General features: G+C 35.2%; 1 long non-coding RNA gene across 1 annotated transcript in view; it reads right to left on the bottom strand.

The window, feature by feature from the left end:
* The window catches only part of LOC129144976 (uncharacterized), a 28629-nt gene extending 8033 nt beyond the window's left edge, over positions 1-20596 (bottom strand). Inside the window, exon 1 of the long non-coding RNA XR_008549904.1 lies at positions 20467-20596. This is a non-coding gene — a long non-coding RNA (uncharacterized LOC129144976). The remainder of the gene's footprint in view (positions 1-20466) is intronic.
* Between the last annotated feature and the right edge of the window lie 354 nt (positions 20597-20950).

Here is a 20950-nt window from a genome sequence, read left to right as displayed (position 1 = left end):
CAGTTTTCATGTTTTCTAGAAAGACTCGTTTTTCTAGAAGAAAATGTGGTATTATCAGTATATTTCCTAACACAAGCTTCACTTTGAAAACAAACTGGAGGTTTAAAAACACCCTGTGAGGGAAATACTTTTTGAGAGTAAGTTCCCAAGCATGTATGGAAGCTATAACTGTGTTTAGATCTGTTTAACGAATTTATCAAATACCTTTCAACTCAAAAATTCACCTATTTCCTGTGAGCAATAGAAATCCAGAGTTGTATTCTACTCTGTAGGCTAACATAAGGACAATATAATATATTGTTTGATATATTATAACTATTGTTTATATATTGTTTATATATTATAACTATTGTTATATATTATAACTATAGGCAACATTTATAGCAAAATAGTCAACATTACGAATTGGCTGACAGATTTCCCCCACTATATAAATGGCTGGCATGTGATTTTGTCAAGAATATTTGGAATATTTGTTGTCTTTTTACTAACGTGTGCTGATATTTTGTTTAACAGCAAAAACATATTTGCATGTAGGTAAAACTCACTTCCTAAAACTCCTGAAAATAATATGAATGTTTTCAGGAACTTTTTTTTGCACTGACATTTTCATAAAATTAGACATGTGTTAGAGAAGTTTCAATGAGGGAATTGAACACTTTGGAGGAGAAAGGGGAAAGTGGAACCAATCTCTCCACGTATTAGTCATTACATCAGGCACACTAGCACCAGCAGCATTACTGACACCCCCCAATCCTCTGATATGCTTTTGGTTTTAATTGAATTCTTGTATTCATAAGATTCTTCTTTTCACCACTGGTCTTTTGTTCAATCTAGAAAATCAGATATTTCACCTTGTTTCAAGTTCTTAGAATATACTGATTTTTTCTGTATGTACTTTTTCTGTATATACGGATGTATGTATTTCTGTATGTATTTTTTCTGTATATACTGATTTTTTTCATGTATGTTCTTTGTATGTCTCCTTTTGTCAAAGATTAAAGTGTCAAATAAAATTGGGTTGTAATTTTATATATTACTGTTAGAAATCTCATCTAACAAAAATTCAGACCAGATATCACTCCATCTAAAATAAGGAAAAGACCTGCATTTTAGTTCATGGATGTTACTATACATATGTTTAAAAGGACTTAGTTTAGCACAATCATCCAATGCCAAGTAGCATCGTTAAGTTTTATAACAACTGATTGTCTATATAGTAAAATTCTTTTATATTTAAAATGCATGAAATATTATGTACTCATAAAATAAAATGATAGTTTGATTCATTTTGTCTGATTTTCAAATAGTCATCAGTTGGATGGCTTTCAAAACACATATTTCTGAGTATATAAAATACGCAATTAACATACAGGACAACATTAAAGGTGTTTGAAAACCCACCCCTTGGAAACAATAAATCTCATTTGCACACATAATGAATCATAATGTTACAGAATCAGAATAATAAAAGCAAGTTGTTTTTTAAACATTTTATGTTGTGATCTAAGAGATTTGTATTTTAACCTCTCTTCACAAGTGTCAATTAGCTTCAGCTTTCCCTAACCATATTTGATTCTACCTTAGATAAAAACAGAGACCCAGTGACCATTGTTTTTTGGTTTTTTTTAGCACATAGCAAGGTTTCAATGAATGTTAACTGAACAAGTGAATAAATTAATGGGTGAGTAACTCTGCTTGAATATTATTTACATAGTTTCCTTGCTTTGGGGATTATTTTCCTTTCTAAGTCTGTATATGAATACAGTTAGATCAATCCCCCCTGGGATTGATGCGATCACATCAAATTTTCTCAAAAAATTCCTTAGTTCCATAAAACCACAAAGCCTAGACTCTGACATTTATCATTCTCCACTGAATGAACCCAGATTTGTTTTTTGAATGTCTCTTTCAATATTTCCCTACACTAATCCTTTAGCCACACAATCTGATATGCTCACACTCTTCAAACTTATTCAAGTTGCTATCTTCTTTACCTACATGATTTTGCACACAACTTTCCAAACCCTAGTCATCCTTAAAGAACAGTTGAGATCTTTCATATTCAGCAAAGATTTTCCTGATAACCACAGTCAAAATTGTACTCATCCAATCACTCAGGTATGATTAAGAACCCCTGCTAGAAATCTGAGCTTTGGAAGTCCCAGAAATGCAGTCTATGGACCTAAAGGCACACATACCACTCAACTATCAAGCCCATAACTGGCTTGTTCATCTCTTGGTTCATCCACTGATACCAGATCCCCAAGGGAAATATCATACTCCATCCATCAGCAATACCAACTCCCCAATACCCAATCGCAAGAGAAATAGCATAACCAGGGCCTCCCCAGTGGCGCAGTGGTTGAGCACTAGGTTGCGAAGCTGCCTGCGGCCTCTGCAGCACCGGTTCGATCCCCGGCTGCTCCCCGGCCACCGGGGGAGCGTCCCACATGGCGCGCAGACCTCTCCTGCCGCCCGCTGCTCCCCTCAGCAGTGTACTTCGGTCCTTCTGCCTGCTCTGCTCTCTGCTCTGGCTCTGGTGAATTCTCTCACCCTCCCGTGCTTCTGACTGTACCCAGTGCATGTATAAACAAAACAAATAAATAAATAAATAAATAAATAAATAAATAAAACATGCCTCTATAAAAAAAAAAAGAAATATCATAACCAATCCATCAGCAAGTATTGTCTCTTCTAACTCCAAGCTAAATATATTCAATTGACTTCTTAATCTTACTTTTTCTTAGAATAATTTGCCATCATCTCTTTCCTACATGGGCAACCGCAGTTGTTCTCCTTATTTCCACCCCAGTGTTCATACATTTCCCTATTTGTTATCATTGCCACCCCCCAATTCAATTTCTGTATGTTTGTTAGATTTAATATAAATATAATAGGTTTAACTTCTATAATCTTGGATAAGAATGTTTACCATTATATATAGAACAAAAACAAACTTCTCCCCACGACCTGTAAGGCTCTACATGAACTAGTCCCTGATTCACTTCTAGTTTTATTCCCCACTTTTCTTTCCTTTCTTTCTGAGTGTTTATATGAGCCTTTCACTGTTCATCTCAGACTCACCATTTGGAATCTGCACTTAGAGTTTCGCTGACCTGTAATTTTCTACCGTGAGATCTTAACATGACTGATTCATTGTAAAATTTCAGCTCTGATGTTAGTTGCTCAGAGTACATCTTCTCAAGCAATATCCCTAAGATACATATCATACCCATTTTCATATCCTCTATTTTGGAACATTTTCTACTACTGAAATAACACTATGCTGTTTAGGCCTTATTCCCAATATACCTTGGCTAGAATGTGAATTCAAGGAGAACCAAGATATTATTGGTCTTTTTCACTTCTATATCCCCAACATCTAGAATGTTTATCATAGGACAGTGGAGAATATAAATGGGGAAAGACAATAAATAAAAGGATTAGACAAAATTATTCATGTTAAAGCACTTTTTATAAAGCTCTAAAACTGTCACCATTACAACCATTTATTTGACTCTTAGCTAAACACTGCTTTATATGCATTATTATGATATTTTATTTTAAAGTATGTGATGAATTTATCCAGTTAATATTATTAAGTGGTACCCTGGGAGATATAGCACTAAATTCCATATATTTATTACCAACATCATGGAGGTGAAATGCAATCTAGATTGCATTGGGATAACAGTTAGAAAAGGCTTCCCATAACATTCAAATGGAGACTTCAAGAATGAACAGGAATAAGTGAAATGGATATTGGGGTAAGGGAACTAGGAGAATAATATGTTTTTAACTTCTTTTATCCTCCATATTACCCAGCAATTTTCTTTAATCCTGAATTGAAAATAAAGAAAGTAGAAATACCACACAGGCATTAGAAAGTGGCTATTGTATTTGGGTTCCCTATCCTGTAAAGGACCAAGGTGCAGAGGGGTGAGGCAGAAGACAATAGGAAAATAATATTTATTAATACCTAGTACATGCCAAATACTGTACCAGCAGTTTTCACATGAACAATTTTACTTTATTCTTTCACCAGCTCTGTTTCAGAGGCTCATTAGATTTAATTGATGCTCATAAACCGTACTTATGGCTGCGGTTCTATTTGGGTCTATTCTGACTCTCCAAAATCCATGTTCCTTTCTAATATGTCACCTGCGGAGGCCAGTAGTTTTCAATCCTGACTTCATATTAGAATCAGGAAGCTGAGACCTATAAAATAAGAATGTCTGGGAGTGGAACCCAGACTTCCATGGTAGTTAAAGCTCTTCAGTTTGATCAGCAGCCAAATTAGAGAATCACTGGTGTAGGCCAAAGACACAACACCAGCTGGTTAAATTAATTCATTTTGGTTATTTCATCCATATTTCTGCTTTTATGCAAGGTGCTACTTTAACCACAATAAGCAAAAAGGAAGATTCTGTTCTTTGTCATGACTTTTTAATGCACTAGTCCTAAAAAAAAAAAAAAGTGAACTGTGAAGGTTGAAACAGCGTAACTAAATAATTAAGCTACTTTTGTCTCTCAATGCACTATGTACTGTGTCTGTTTTATTAATTCCTGACTTCACCAGCATATGCTATCAGATTTAATTCTCTATGGTCTGGCACTACATATTTTTAGCAACCTTAGTTTTAGAAAGAAGAACAGAAGAAAGTAACACCATTTACATAGCTACAGGAACATGATTTATTTAAGTTTGCAAAAGAATATCACAGGGGAATTCATGAAACTTAAAATTTTTCTTTTACTTGCTACAACAGAAGATCAGTTGGCACTTAACAAAAATGCTAGTGTATATATTATTAGATAAGGCATCTGTAACTTAATATAAAAGGAATTAACACTGCTGGTAGCATTGTCCTAAATGAAACAATAGTCTCGTACTGCCCTAGGCTACAAAACATTTTTCTATCTTAAAGATAATATATGACTCTTGTCTTACAGTTGTTGTTATGACATTTATTACCACAAGCAGTACTTTGTAAATAAATGCCTAATTTGAATGTCCTCTTGGATCCTTGAGGTAAAGTATTATCTTAGAAAAGTATTTTATGGGGGGCCTCGCTGGTGGCCTAGGAGTTAAGTCTCAGTGCTATCACTGCAGCAAAGACTGCCCCTCTACCCCCACATCCCACCTCCCCACCCCCTACCCCCTCCCACCCCCTCCCTCCACCAGCAGCAACCTCAGTTAGACCCCACCAGGATGCTAACCCACATTTGGCACAGCAGACCTCTCCTGTCTCGTGTTACTCCTCTTACCAGTGTATTTCATAAATTCACCTGTTCTGCTCCCCACTCTGTCTGGGGTGAATCTTCTCACCCTCTGCACCTCTGGCGTATACCCCAGTTCTTCTACACATGAAAAAAGAAAAGTATTTTACACCAATCAATAGATATCTTGATCTTTGGTTCATCATTAATTCATGAGACTAATAACTACTTAGCACAAGGATCACTGAAAATTAAAACCATATGATATCATTGTGTGAACTTTTAACCCAATGATTTTCCTTTCTTCTGCTTTATATCCACACTCAGTGATATGCACTTGACTCATTAACATAAATAATTAGAATAAAAAGTGGATAAAGTTACTTTTATCTTTCAAAGGGGTTTTTTTCTGTACATATATGTTTGTAGTAGCTTTGCTCATAATTACCAAAACTTCATAGCAACCATGGGGTATTTTAGTAGGTAGAAAAACTGTGGCATCTTCACACCATGGAATATCCAGTGCTGAAAAGCAATGAAGTATCATTTAAGAAAAGACATGGAAGAATTTTAAATGTAGATTTCTAAGTGAAATAAACCAGTCCGAAAAGACTATGTACTGTGTGGTTCCAACTGCATGACATTCTAGAAAAGGTAGAACTACAGAGACAGGAAAAAGGTCAGTGATTTCCTGAGGTTGGTGGGTAGATAAATAATAGAACCCAGTGAATTTCCAGGGCAGTGAAAATACTCTTTATAACATTATAATAATGGATACATGTTATTATACATTGATCCCAGCCCATAAAATATACAACACTGAAATGAACCCTAATGTAAATGATGGATTGTGGGTAATTCTGATGTATCAAGGTGGTTCATCAATTGTAACTAATGTACATCTAATGTGTGGGGGAAGCAGATATGGGAAATCTCTGCACATTCCTCTCAATTTTGTGGAGAACCTAAAACTGCTTTGAAAAAATGAAATATATGTATAAATATATATATGTGTGTGTGTGTGTGTGTATATATATATATATATATGCATCTACATAAATGAATCTCCCAAACATATACACTGTATGGTTGTATTTACATAAATTTCTAAAACAGGCAAAACTAAATTATGGTTTTAGAATAAACATTTATTGACTCCCATGTGTGAGGTGCTATAACTATAAAACTAAATAAAGTATGGTGTTAGATCAGGCTACTGTTTACATTTGCAGAGAAGAGGAGGTAGTGACTGCAGGCAACCCTAGAAACGCTTCTAAGTTGCTGATAATATTGAGTATCTGAATTGTGGCTACTGCCCTTGCTTTGGGGTAATTTATAGACCTTATTACTGGCATACTTTTCATATGTAGATCAACAAATAAACATTTGTTAAGTACCTAATGTGTATATGTAAGATTGCTTGGGACTTTGTATTCTCTCTATTTTCTCTTCTTTGCACATCTTTATTAATATTGCCCCTACTGGAGAAATAAAATGGTTTGCTTAGGAAGTCACCATTGCATATTAGATTGTGGAGTCAGCAAGATAGAAAGAGAAATGAGAAAATTTTAGGGCCTCTCGGGTGGTGCAGGCAGTTGAGGGCAGCGTTGTGAAGCTGTCTGCGGCCTCTCAGTGCTGATTCCATCCCCACCGCCCATGGAGATACCCACATGGCGAGCAGGCCTCTCCTGTCTCGCTCACTGCGCCCCTCAGCAGTGTGTTTCAGTCAGTCTGCCTGTTCTGTTCCCCACTCTGTCTCTGGTGAATCCTCTCACCCTCCCACACATCTGGCCTGTACCCCGGTTCTTGTATAAATAAATAAATCTTTAAAAAAAAAAATGAGAAAAATTTAACTGCAATATAAAAATGCTTATTGTATTATTACTTTGTACTTATGAATAAAATAACACTGTAATTATAAATAATTAATTTAATCTACTCATTATGGAAGTCCTGATATTTACTGAAAATACTTTACTGGCTACTTTTCTAATGTATATATAGCAAATGTAACAAAACTGCATTTCTTTTCAAAATATTCCAATGCAGATGTTCTCTGAAAGCTCAACTAATCTATATTCTGAATCTTCAAATTTTTAGAAACATTTATTTTATATATTCAGCACTATGAAAAAAATGTAACATATCCAAGGCTAATCTCAAATCATGTGTTTAAGAACATCGACATTACACTGACCTTAGCCAATTTATAGCAAGCACCCTGTCAGTTGTTGGCACAAGAAAATTCTCTGTCTTGTCACCCAACATTTTAAGTTATATGTTATTAAGCAAGATTTGACCAAAAAGTGGTCAAATTTTCTCATGGTATATTGAAAATGTGGAATTGCTACATTTGATCTGCAAACTGTGACACTGACTCAGACATGTAGCAGAGCAGAACTGATGCCATCTGTCTCAAACCACAGAGAAAGACTTTCACTCAGCATGTGGCTTAGGGGTTATATTATGTTGATGACAAAACCATCAACATTACCGCTTGAAGTCAATTTCACAATATAATAGGATTAACTGCACATGCCCCTCTGTTATTCCACACTATTTGCTCACTGAATTCTATAACATCACTGTTTTGTTGGAGTTTACAATCATACTTTTCCATCTTTCCTTCTCCTGTTTACTACACCTAGACATTTGCTATGTTTATGTGTGAGTGTGTGCTAGTGCATGCACATTCTTAACATAACAGATATTTTTCTCTGGAACAGATTAGCCATGGGCTTTTCTTAATTAATTTGTTATTTTCAATTTATTTTTTTAAAAAAGATTTATTTATTTGTGCATACAAGAGCTGGGGTATAGGCCAGAGATGTAGGGGGTGAGAAAATTCACCAGAGACAGAGTGGGGAACAGAACAGGCAGAATGACCAAAGTACACTGCTGAGGAGAGCAGCAGGCGAGTCAGGAGAGGTCTGCTGCACCATGTAGGTTGCTCCCTAGCTGGCCAGGGATCGAACTCGTGCTGCAGAGTCTGAGGACTGCTTCACAGTGCTATGCTTAACCCCTTGCACCACCAGGGAGGCCCTGTTATTTTCAATTTCTTCTAAAATTGTCATATATTCTTGAATAGCATGAAACACAAAATATGGAAATAAGTTTTGTCTTGAAATGTAGGATTCTTTTGTTTTTCTTTCACACCATGATCATACTACTCTTCATGTACATATTAAACCTTGTCTCAATCATTTTTTAAACAATAGTTGCAGGGCCTCCATGGTGGCGCAAGGGGTTAAACACCTCACTATGAAGCAAACCGAAGCCTTTGCAGCACGAGTTCAATACCCAGCCAGCCAGAGAGAAATCCACATGGCGAGGCAGACCTCTCCTGTCTCGCCTGCTGCTCCCCTCAGCAGTGTATTTCAGTCAATCTGCCTGTTCTGTTCCCTACTCTGTCTCTGGAGGCTCCTCTCACCCCTCACATCTCTGGCCTGTGCCCCAGCTCTTGTATGCATAAATAAATAAATCTTAAAAAAAAAAAAAAAACAATAGTTGCAATACCAGGTACTAGAAATAAAAATAGAAAGAAGAAGCCAGGTCAGATCACTAGAGACAAAAATACAAAAAGACAGGTCAGATATCAAATAGACACAGGTCAACACAATCTTATATGTATAATAGGCTTAACAAAGTGTTTCAAGTGATGAAACCAGCATATTAATTAACTGTACTTAGTGGCAAAGAAAGAGACCATAATTTTACCTGGTATAAAAAGAGAGTAGGGCCTCCCCGGTGGCGCAGCGGTTGAGCGCTGGGCTGCAAAACTGCCAACAGCCTCTGCAGTGCTGGTTCGATCCCTGACCACCGGCGAGGATCCCACATGGTGCGACAGACCTCTCCTGTTGCACTCGCTGCTCCCCTCAGCAGTGTATTTCGTCAGTCTGCCTGTTCTGCTCCCTGCTCTGGCTCTGGTGAATCCTCTCACCCTCCCGCACTTCTGAGTGTACCCAGTGCTTGTATAAATAAATAAATAAATCTTAAAAAAAATAGAGGGTAATCTTTAATAAAGATTAACACTTGAAAGTAAAATAGGTATTCCCTAGCTGAAAGGTAGGATATGATGGCATAAGTACACAGAGCAGCTTAAACAAAACCAAGAACTGAAGTAAACTTACTGTGCATGGCAATTCTCAGTGGCAGGAACAGAGATTGTGACTTGCTGGATGTAGAAAGGGGCATAAGGGGAGGTGGAAGGTGTGACTAGATAAATACAAGATTGAAGAGGTCAGAAGGACACTGATTATAAACAGTCATGTGTATTGTATTAAAATGTATCACCTGCTGCTGAGTAAGCTGGAAATTGAAGATGTCAAGAAAATAGGAAATGTGAGACTCAGTGACAAACTAGGGATTGGTAGGGTTCTTGGGAGAAGTCAGCTAGGAAGACACCCAAGATTTTTGTCTGTTTTACCATGAGTGATTAAAAAGAATTTGCAATTTTGGAGATTAAAAAATGAAGAAGTATCAGATTAGAGAGAAAGAGGATGACTCTGGGGCCTCCATGGTAGCGTGGGGGTTAAGTCACAGAGCTATCACTGCTGCAGCATGAGCTCGATTCCTGGCCAGGGAGCTAACCCACAGGGGCAGCAGACTTCTCCTGTCTCATGGGCTGCTCCCTTCAACAATGTATTTCAGTTGATCTGCCTGCTCTGCTCCCCACTCTGTCTTTGGTGGATCCTCTCACTACCCACCCCACCACTTCTGCCTACAGTTCTTATATGTATCAATTAAAAAAAAAAAAAGATGATGACTTTTTTTTTTTAACATATTCAACAAATGCCCAGGTTAACTCCAGTAGGCAATATAAACAGTTTGGCAAACTAGGCAGTTAATAATTAAGAAGGCTGTGGTTGATAGTGTTAAATGTTGCAGAAAAGTCAAATAAGATGAGACAAAAAAAATACATACATACAGAGAAGTAGAAATTACTAACTTTGCTGGAGCCATTCTGATGAGATCAGAAGCCTGAGTGATCTGACTTGAGAAACATTAAAAGATGATACAATTATATATATAAGGAGAGGAGACATATTTTGAGATCTTGTCTTCAATGGGAAGATTTTTTTTTTTTTTTATAAAGAGGCATGTGTTTTTATTTATTTATTCGTTTTGTTTTTTTGTTTATACATGCACTGGGTACAGTCAGAAGCGCGGGAGGGTGAGAGAATTCACCAGAGCCAGAGCGGGGAGCAGAGCAGGCAGAAGGACCGAAGTACACTGCAGAGGGGAACAGCGGGAGGCAGGAGAGGTCTGCGCGCCATGTGGGACCCTCATCCATGTGGGACCCTCATCCGGTGGCCGGGGAGCAGCCGGGGATCGAGGGGATCGAACCGGCGCCTCAGAGGCTGCGGGCAGCTTCGCAACCCAGCGCTCAACTGCTGCGCCACCGGGGAGGCCCAATCAATGGGAAGATTTCTAAAGGATATCTAGAAACAGAAGTTTGAGAGTTTTGTTTTTACTTTTATATTTGTTTTATTTTAACAGGAAAATTGAATATGTTTTGGTCTAGAAGAAAAAAATGAGTGGTAGAATACTGAAAATAAAATATTATAAAAAGTAAGTATTATAAAATTGATCAGCTCAGACCCAGAAGATACGGAAGAGAATCAGATCAAACAGATTTGGGGAAACATCTTTATCTGATATCACAAAAAAGGATGTAAGGATAGGTACAGATATTAGTACCCTAAAAAGTACAGGGACTTTATACTAACAACTCTTAAAATTCTTAAATTATATGTAAGACTTTTATTCAATTTATTTTATGCTGATTTTATTAACTGCAATATTTTGATTATGAAAGGCAGTTTATAAGCATATTTACATTTTTTATAATTTGATAAATGTTATAAGAAAACATTTGTTTGCAATAATGCACTCTAATTTTCCACAGCTAGACAGCATTTGAGAAAGTTAAATTCCAGGTATATGTTAAACAGCTATATGATTTATATGTGATATTTAACAACCGTCACTAGGCATTTGCTCAAGATTAAGAAGCAAATTGTATTGGAGTAAAGGTACATTTTTTTTCCTTTTTGCCACCTTCCTTATCTCTTCTCCAAAGGCAATTTAATAAATAATTTTAATGTACTATTACAATTTACCATAAGTATTTTATAATTATTGTATAGTAACTATTACATATAATCCTGGAGAAAATCAAATAACATCATCAATCAAACAGAACTATTACAAAACCTTCCATAGATTTAGCATATAAAAGAGGTTTGGAAATAAAAGAATATTTGGACATTTTGTGCCTTTAAGAGAGAGCAAAATCTTATGTTTCCCCTAACTCTTTGAATTACTCTCCATACTTCAATCAGCAAAGGCCAACATCCACCACCACAAGAGATACAGTATAGGGTTTCCCCGGTGGTGCAGCGGGTTGAGCGCCACGCTGTAAAGCTGTCTGCAGCCTACGCAGCGCGGGTTCAATTCCTGGCTGGCCAGGGATAAACCCACATGACAGGGCAGACCTCTCTTGCCTCTCCCGCTGCTCTGCTCAGCAGTGTCTTTGGTCCATCTGCCTGTTCTTCTCCCCGCACTGTCTCTGGTGAATTCTCTCACCCTCCCGTGCCTCTGACCTGCACCCCAGTTCTTGTATAAATAAATAAATCTTTCAAAAAAATTAAAAAAGAGAGATACAGTAGATGACCCACAGTATTTTTAGGGTTGCACCAAAATATTTTAACATCTTTTAAAATCAGAAGGAAAAAATAAACATTTAGATCAAAGAAAATGTTTTAATAAAGAATATTAATTTGCCTTTATATCAATGTAGTTGTAAAATATAATTTTAACACTTCTCTATGAAGGATAGACTAATGAAGGCAAAAATGGTAATGGTGGAGGGTGTGGGAGTGGGAGTGGGAGCAGAGGTGGGAGGAGGCCAAATTATTGGGGCTTTGGTGGGAGGCATGGTATGAAACATACATTTGCAGGGGTTTGAACCTATGGCCCCTAAAATAAATACAATGTTGTAAACCAATTTTAATAACCATAATTGGAAAAGAAAAGATGCAAGTAATAAAATTATAACTTTTGTCCAACAACTAGCAATATCACAGATAAAATCTAACAATTATTATGTGCAAACTGTATAAACATGTGCTTTCCAATAGAGTAGCCACACATGGTTATTGAGCATTTAATATTTGCTTGGTCTGAATTTGTTAGATTTTGAACACTTAATACAAAAAAAATTTAAATATCCAGTTAATAATTTTACATCAATTACTTACTGAAATAATATTTTGTATATGCTTGGAGCAATTAAAATATACACTTAAATTTTTTAAAAAGTGGTTATGGCTAAAGACAGATATAAAGTGGCCCTGGAGTCAGAGTGTTTTAACTTGATACCCTCCCCAAGGAGTTATGTTGCAACCTTCTGAGAATCATGCCAAAGTTTTCACTCAAAGGACATGTATTTCTTACTTCCAGCAGACACCTTTGGCTGGCTATCTCTTATCCCTTTAGTCTACCTATGATTTCAGTCGTAACTCTGGTAGTTAGTTTCATGTGGTATCACACTCATGCGGACAAGTGTTTCATCTCAGGCACATACCCCACTTTACAACTTTCCTCTTTCTGATTCAACCTTCTTCTAAACACATACTCTGCTGTCATTGGTTGTAGTAAATTCTATAAATGTCAATTTGATTAAGTTGGCAACAGTATCATTCAAACCTTCTACATACTTACTGGTTTGCTAATTACTTTTTCTGTCAATTCTTGAGAGAGGAGCACTGAAATCTTCCCCCTGATAATTTTCTATTTATCCATCTCTATTTTTAAGTTCTATAGAATTTGGGGTGTATATTTCATCTTTATGCATTTATCTTCTTTGTCTAATATTAATATATCCACTCCTGTTTTCTTTTGAATAGTGTTTGTGTGCTTTATCATTTCCATCATTTTACCTTTACCTTGTCTGTTCTTTTATATTTAAAATGGGCTTCGTAGAGCACAATTGAGTTCTTTTTAAAATCCAATCTTAGGGCCTCCCTGGTGGCGCAAGGGGTTAATACGCAACCTATGAAGCTGACTGCAGCCACTGCAGCACGAGTTCGATCCCTGGCCAGGGAGCAACCCACATGGCGCAGCAGACCTCTCCTGACTCGCCCGCAGCTCCCCTCAGCAGTGTATTTCAGTCAGTCTGCCTGTTCTATTCCCCACTCTGTCTCTGATAAATCCTCTCACCCCGCCCCGCCCCCATACCTCTGGCCTATACCCCAGTTCTTGTATGCATAAAAATAAAATAAATCTTTTAAAAAATAAAATAAAATCCAGTCTTAGATTCTCAGTGTTTTAAATGGAGTTTTTATATTTTCTGCTTTTAAAGCAGTTTTCAATATAGTTAATTTTAAGTCCGCTATCTTGTTTTTATTTTCTATTTGATCCATCTACTTGTGTATTTTTCTTGTTTCATGTTTTTTTTGGATTAACTGATTATTTTGTTAAAGATTCAATGTTATAACTTCTATTGACTTACTATATATACTTTCTTGTCTTTTCCTTAGTCATTTGTCTAAAACAAGTGTTCTCAACTGGAAGTCAGCTTGACTCCAGAGGACATTTAGTAATGCTTGAAGACATTTTAAGTTTTACAACTGAAGGGGTTGTTACTGGCTTCTAGCAGGTAGAGGCCAGCCTAAGATGCTGTTAAACATTTTCCAGAACAATGCTGAAGTTCAATGAATTATCCATACCAAAAATAAAAGTTTAAATAAAAATTGAAAATTCTGCTTTAAGGCATACAAAATGCATACTTAGTTCATTACAATATACCTTTACATATTATACTACTTCTCAGATTGCTGAAAACTCATACATCCATTTCCCCTTCTGCCCTTCATGGTATTATCATATAATCTAATTTTAAAATTGTTATAAATATCCTGATATATTGTTATTTTTGCTTTTAATAATCCATTAAACTTTTAAATTATTTTGACTTCTATTTCTAAGGTACATGTTATTTAAAATATATAGTTGCAGACAAAAGATAAAATTTTAATGGTCCCCAAAGTCATATTTAAAAAAATTGAAACCTAACCTATTCATTTATTGGTAGATTGTCTCATTAGTGATGAACAAACCAACCACTATTTGAGGATATGCACCAACCATTAGCATAACCAAATAAATGAATCTCCTGTTTTGTAACCATGTATTTCATTTCTTTTTACTATTACCTGTCTTTTCATACAACTCTAAAAATTTAACATTGCTAGCTTATGCATCTTTTAAATTGTGGCATTTTCTTTAAAACACACACTGTTCCACTAAGTTAAATATTGGGGAATTTTAGTATGTTATATTATGTTTCTGGTTTAAAAAAAATTCCAAAGAAAATAATTTAATCATTATTATTCAGGCTGTGTATTTTTATTGCTACAGGGCTTTTATGCAAATACCCTTGCTAATTTTAGTTTATTACTAAATATATTTCTTTTATTGGGTTCTTATTTTACAGTATGAAAATTTTCAACATAAAAGTGGCAACTCTATTAGAATTAGTGAAAATTTAAAGTCTTAGATTGAAAATTTTTGAAGTATATTTCCTTTAATAGAAAGTATAACACTCAAAATACAAAGTGAGCACTGTGAGGACTTAAAAGCCTAATCCATTACAAAACATAAAAAAAAACATTTAATTTTCCTTCTAATAGTATGGATGGTCATGAAACCTTGTATATATCATGCTCTCCTTGCTTTATAGTCCCAGCAAGGTAATCTAGGTAGAAATCTGTTGAAAACAGCTTTGGTCCTTAATGTCAGTCTCCCGCCTGTATGTCTGAGATAGTGAGCACTTAGAAATCCAGACTGGGAGTGATTAGCCTTTTTGTATTCAATTATCCTTTATTAAAAAAAAAAACTTGTCAGTTCCAATTCTCTTTGCATTTACCTGGTTTTAATCTTTTTTGTCTAGTCTCTGAACTAAAAAAAAAAAAAAATGCAAAAATTTTCTAAGGGTTCAGAATGTAGGTCAACAACAAAATCTTTTCTTCAACAGACATAAACAAAATAGTTCAAATCTTAGAGTTCCAACTTAAGGATCCTCCAATTTATCATGCTTATTTATACCATAGTGTTAAAGTAGACTTTTTCTTTTAGTTCCCTTGTGGTTATTTGAACAAAATCCTACTTTCTTTTTATTTCTCACATAATTTTCTTTTGGTACTTCTTTAAAAATATCTGATGTACTGTAGTGTGTCCATATCACCCACATTCAGTGTAATTTCAATGACTAGGGCACCTACATCAATACACTTAGAGAAACTATGATAATAAAGATGTATATAAATGCAAGGCTTATTTTCTCACTTGCTATAATTGGATTCATTACCAAATTAATTCAAACAAATATTAAATATCACACAGACTCCTCTAAGGTTCTATACAGAACAAAATTAATTATTTAACAACAGAGAGATTGAATCAGTTCTTCTCATGGAATCTATACCTGCCATCACATACAAATCCGTCTGGAGATGACAGCCCTGTCCAGAAAGTGCCTATTTCTAAGTTTATCTTTAATTTGAACATTTTTTAAAGAATTTGGATGATTCTATTCACAGGAAACAGTAAACTAAAGTCAAATTGTCTTAAGAAGTGAAGAGGATCATTAATATCCTTGGTTCAGATAACTGAAAATTAAATGGGTTTGTTATATAAATGATAGCTTGCCCAAAGGCTCACCAGATTAGGAAATATGGATTGCTATAAAGTTAACTTTCGATAGTCTGAATCTTTCTGACTGCAAATTTTCCAGTTCTTCTAAGCAAAGCACAGAAAACTTCCCCAAAACCACTGGCACCATCTTAACTATTTTTTTTTCTTCAAAGGGTAAATATTTTTTGATGTGTTTGTTTAAGGCCTTCAAATGAGAAGATTCCAAGAATCCCATTGCCCTGACCAGGGGTAATCACCCCTTTTCCTGCTATCAAATTGTCACTTTTAAAAGTTAAAACCATGACTTTCATACAAATAAATTCAAACCATGGGTTAAAGATTTACTGAGCTAATTAATGAAGCATAAGTAGGAAGGTAAAGCTAATTTAAAAAACCAAGATGTTGACTATAGGAAATAAAACACACAATGTAGAGAACTATCAAAAACAGGCAATGAAAATCTAGTATTTTTGGTTCATATGTAAATATTGACAGATACATTCCAATAGTGCACCAGGAAAACATATGAAGTGATGCTGTCAGATGAGGGAAGAGGTTTTTAACTGAACATATATAGAGACAGATATAGATATATTTTATCTATCATTACATGTTTTTTGTGATCCAGTTCTCCATCACAAAGTGTTATGCTGGAGGACAGCAAGAAAAGAGATAATCAGAGAAATATTTTTATAAACTTTTCATGAAATTACTTTTCTTTAAGTTATGCCTGGGTACTATAACATGGGATATGCCATTTCACTTATAAAATCTCCCAAAATATTCTTTTAAGAATCTGAAACTTATTTCAATGTATACACTGAACCTTGGGGACTGCAACTATGGGAAGATTTATTCAGATGTTAAACAAACTACATGCTTTTTATTTAGGTTAATTTGATTTTAAAATGCACAGATTTTTCTTTAAATTGAAGTAACATTGGTTTATGATATAATATACATTTCAGGCATACAGCTTTATAAATAATCATCTATATATACTACATTAGGTCACTAAAAACCTAGTTTCCATCTTTCGCTATACAGTTGACCATTTTTAATCCAATTTATCTTCTCCCCTTTGTCCTTCCCTTTTGTAACCACTATTTTGTTCTTCTAATATGAGAGTTTGTGTTTGCTTTGTTTGTTGTGTTACTTTGTCTTCCACACATGAATGACATTATATGTTTTTTGTCTTTCGCTTAGTATAATTTATTTCGCTTAGTATAATAGCCTCTAGGCTATGTCATTGCAAATGACAGGATTTCACCATCTTTCAGACATAAGCAGTATTCCACAGTGTAGGTATACCATATTCTCTTACTCAATAATCCACAGATGTGCACTTATGTTGTTTTCAATTCAAGACTACTGTGAATGCTTTGAATATGGGGGTACATGTAAGTCTTCAAATTAGTGTTTTCTTATTCTTTGGATAAATGCCTAGAGTGTGATAACTGAATCATATGGAATTTCTATTTTAGCTTTCTGAGACTCCTTCATACTCTTTTCCATAATAACCGCACCAATTTATATTTCCAAAAATAGTTCACTGGGGTTCCCTTCTCCCACATCCTCATGAACACTTGTTGTTTCTTTTATTTTGACAATAGGCATTCTAACAGGTATGAAGTCATTTCTAATTGTTGTTTTGATTTGCAGTCCTCTAATGATAATAGATGATGAACATCGTTTTGTGTGCCTACTGGCCATCTGTATCTCTTCATTTTTTCAAAATATTTATTTATTTATGCATATAAGAACTGAGATACAGGTCAGAGGTGTGTTGGGGGGTGGGTGAGAGGATTCACCAGAGACAGAGTGGGGAGCAGAACAGGCAGACTGATGAAACACTGCTGAGGGGAGCAGCGGGCAAGACAGGAGAGGTTTGCTGCGCCATGTGGGTAGCTCCCTGGCCAGCCAGGGATCAAACTCATGCTGCGGACGCTGTGTGGATAGCTTCACAGTGCTGTGCTTAACCTCTTGCACCACTAAGAAATCCCTGTATCTCTTCTTCAGAGAAGTGTTAATTCAGATCCTTTGACCATTTTTTAATTGGGTTGTTTTTATTGTCCTTGAATTGCACGAGTCCTTTATATATTTTGGATATTAACCCCCTGTCAGATGAATAAGTACAAATATTGTTTTCCACTCAGTAGGTTATCTTTTCATATAGATGACAGTTATTTTTAGTTTGATGTACTCCTACTTGTTAATTTTTGCTTTTGTTTTCTTTGCCATTGGAGTTGAGTTCCCAAAGACATCTCATAGGCCATTGTTATAGAGCTTATCACCATGATTCCTTCTATGTATGAAAATGTACAGATCTTACGTATATAGTTACATAAATTTGACAAATGTCTATTCATGTAAACTATACTCTGATCAAAAAACAGGTCATTTCTATCAACCCAGAAATTTCTCTTGGTCTGCTGTATAAACTCTGCCCCTTGTGGCAACCATTAATTTGATTTCTAGCACCTTAACTTCATTGATTCTTACATTTTATATAAATGAAATCACTACTCTTTCAACATGCCTTTAAAATACATCCATTTTTCAGTATGTCAGTGGTCTGTTAATTTTTACTGCTACATGTTATTCTATTAACTACCTATAACAAAATTCATCTATTTTTCCATTGGTATATATTTGGGTTACTTCCAATATTGAGCTATTATAAATAAAGTTGATTTAAGTGGTTATGCATAAACTTTCAATGTCAGATATTTTTGTTATTCTCATACAAATACTAAGGAGTGGAATAATTGGGTCCTAGAGTAGTTCTATGGTTCATTTCTAAAGAATTGCCAAAGCACTTTTCAAATTTTAGACTCCCTTGAGTTACATTTGCTTTACATTCTTGCAAAATTTTTTTACTGTATTTTCAATTTTAGTCAACAAATGAGTGCTTATTATTATCTCATTGTGGTTCCTATTTGCATTTCCCCATTAGGAATTGTTTGTATATGACTGTAGATCATTTAAATTTTTTCTTAAGAGGATTTATTTAAATATGGTGTCTTTTATAAGATTGTTTGTATTATCATTATTGATTTGTAGGATTACTTTCTATATTCTGGATATGAATCTCTAGTCAGATACTTTCTTCTAGTCTGTGACTTATCTATTCATTTTAACAATGACTTGCTTTACTGAAGTCTTAAAGCCACAGGATATCTCTATGTGAAAAATTAGAAGTATCAGTTTTCTAACACATAAATATATCTATAATTTCAAAGCCTGGTGAAATAGAAAAAAAAAATAGCTCCTTTTTAATGGTGTTTAGAATGAGGGAAGATTTGAAAGGGAATATTTAAAGTCTTGGGAATAAGTAAAGTTGAGTGTAAGAATGAGGACCACAAATGAAAGGCTCTGCGACTTTAGCTTCAAAGTAAGGAGGAGAAGATAATAATATATGAGGTAGGAACAGGATGGCCAGACAGCAATGTTCTACTGAATGAAAATTTACTGTTGGCAGTGAGGAAAATAGAGGGAAAAGCACTAGTTAAGAGCCCTCTCCAGAGGGAAAGTGGAACCTTTAGGTCAGTAAAGCTAGCTCTCCCAGACCCTCTGTTCTTTTTCCTACTATCTGCAGTATGAGATGTGGATAAAGTTGTATCTCAAAATAAATAGAGGTAGCAAGGCATTAAACATCAAAAGCAGTCAGATTTATCCATAGTTTAATTCCGTATCAGTTAAGTAGAGACAAAAAGAGGTGGCTTTTCACCCCAGGAAGGTGATGAAAGTTAAAACCCAGAGTTAGATTAAAAATCCCATTCCACATATATTCTTTTGGAACAATTTAAAGTACTTATCACTGAAGTAAGCATGGTGGGCTGACACAAGAGTAATATGAGAACTAGGCAGTTTCTACAAAAAGTGAAAATACCATTTGGGGTGTCAAGAGCCTTAAATGTATAACCTAATAGCATAATAAAGGGAGACAAACAACTATCAAAGGCCAAAACCAATCTTAAGGACAATGAGTTTTCAAAAAAGGGAATCACTGACAGACATGAATAAGCAGCCAGCAGCTTGAGACAGGCTACTCATCCATTGATATTCATTCTGAAAAGGAAAAAAAATGATTTGTCCTTCACAACATTTAGGTTAAAGTCTGAATTTTATAACTATTATTTAAACATACACTCTTTGTTTCTTTTAATAAGCTACAATTTTTTTGGGCACCTGATATGTGAAGGAAGGTATTTTCAGTATAGTATCTCATTTAATTCTCACAATTATCTTTATAAGCTAAAGTTCAACAAAGTTAGATAATTTCCTTTGATGGTATACAGCTGCAAATTAAAATTCAGAGAATTAAAGTAATGCCTCCAAGTGATTAAACAGCAAATGACAATTAAATGCAATGTGTTATCCTGGATTGCATCCTAGATCAGGGAAATATCTATAAAGGCCATTATTAGGATGATTCAATATGACTAAAGTTCTATTTATATATAATATTATATTTCCTGAATTTGTACTAAAGTTATATAAAGAAACATCTTTATTTATGAAAAATATATTCAAAATACTTACTGGTAAAGGGACTCTATGTTGTGAAATCTGTTTCTCTAAAGGGCACAGGTTGGCTTTTGTCAATATGTCCAGAGTAGGCCTTTTCTAGTAAGAGTCACTGTGTCAGGGGGACCTAAGGTTAAAAGAGAAACTGTTGTCATTACATAAAGAATGCAGATTACTTATGTTCAGGGATAGTTTCAGAAACAAGCTCTTTATCAAAGAAACATAGCTTAAGGCAGGGCATACATCCAAGGGAAAGTTTTGTCAAATGAAGTAATCCCTTTGTCATGAGAAGTCTCTCCTTTTCTCTCCTTGGTGACTCAGGTCCTTTAACTAGGGATTTATACCACTTTTCTCCTGACTAATGGCAGTATCTGCATAATTGTTGTAGCTCCCCACCTCCTGTGCATGTTATCAAATTGATCTTTCTTTTCTAAACTGTCTAATGCTGTTTTGTTTACTTATCTACTTCAAGTAGAACCCAGAGGGATGAGAGATTTTC

Source organism: Talpa occidentalis, unplaced genomic scaffold, assembly GCF_014898055.3.
Source record: "Talpa occidentalis isolate TD23 unplaced genomic scaffold, MPIMG_talOcc4v2.1 talOcc4.11, whole genome shotgun sequence".
NCBI classification, from domain to species: domain Eukaryota; kingdom Metazoa; phylum Chordata; class Mammalia; order Eulipotyphla; family Talpidae; genus Talpa; species Talpa occidentalis.
Note: the sequence above shows the minus strand (reverse complement) of the source record. Positions and strands in the feature narration are given on the sequence as shown.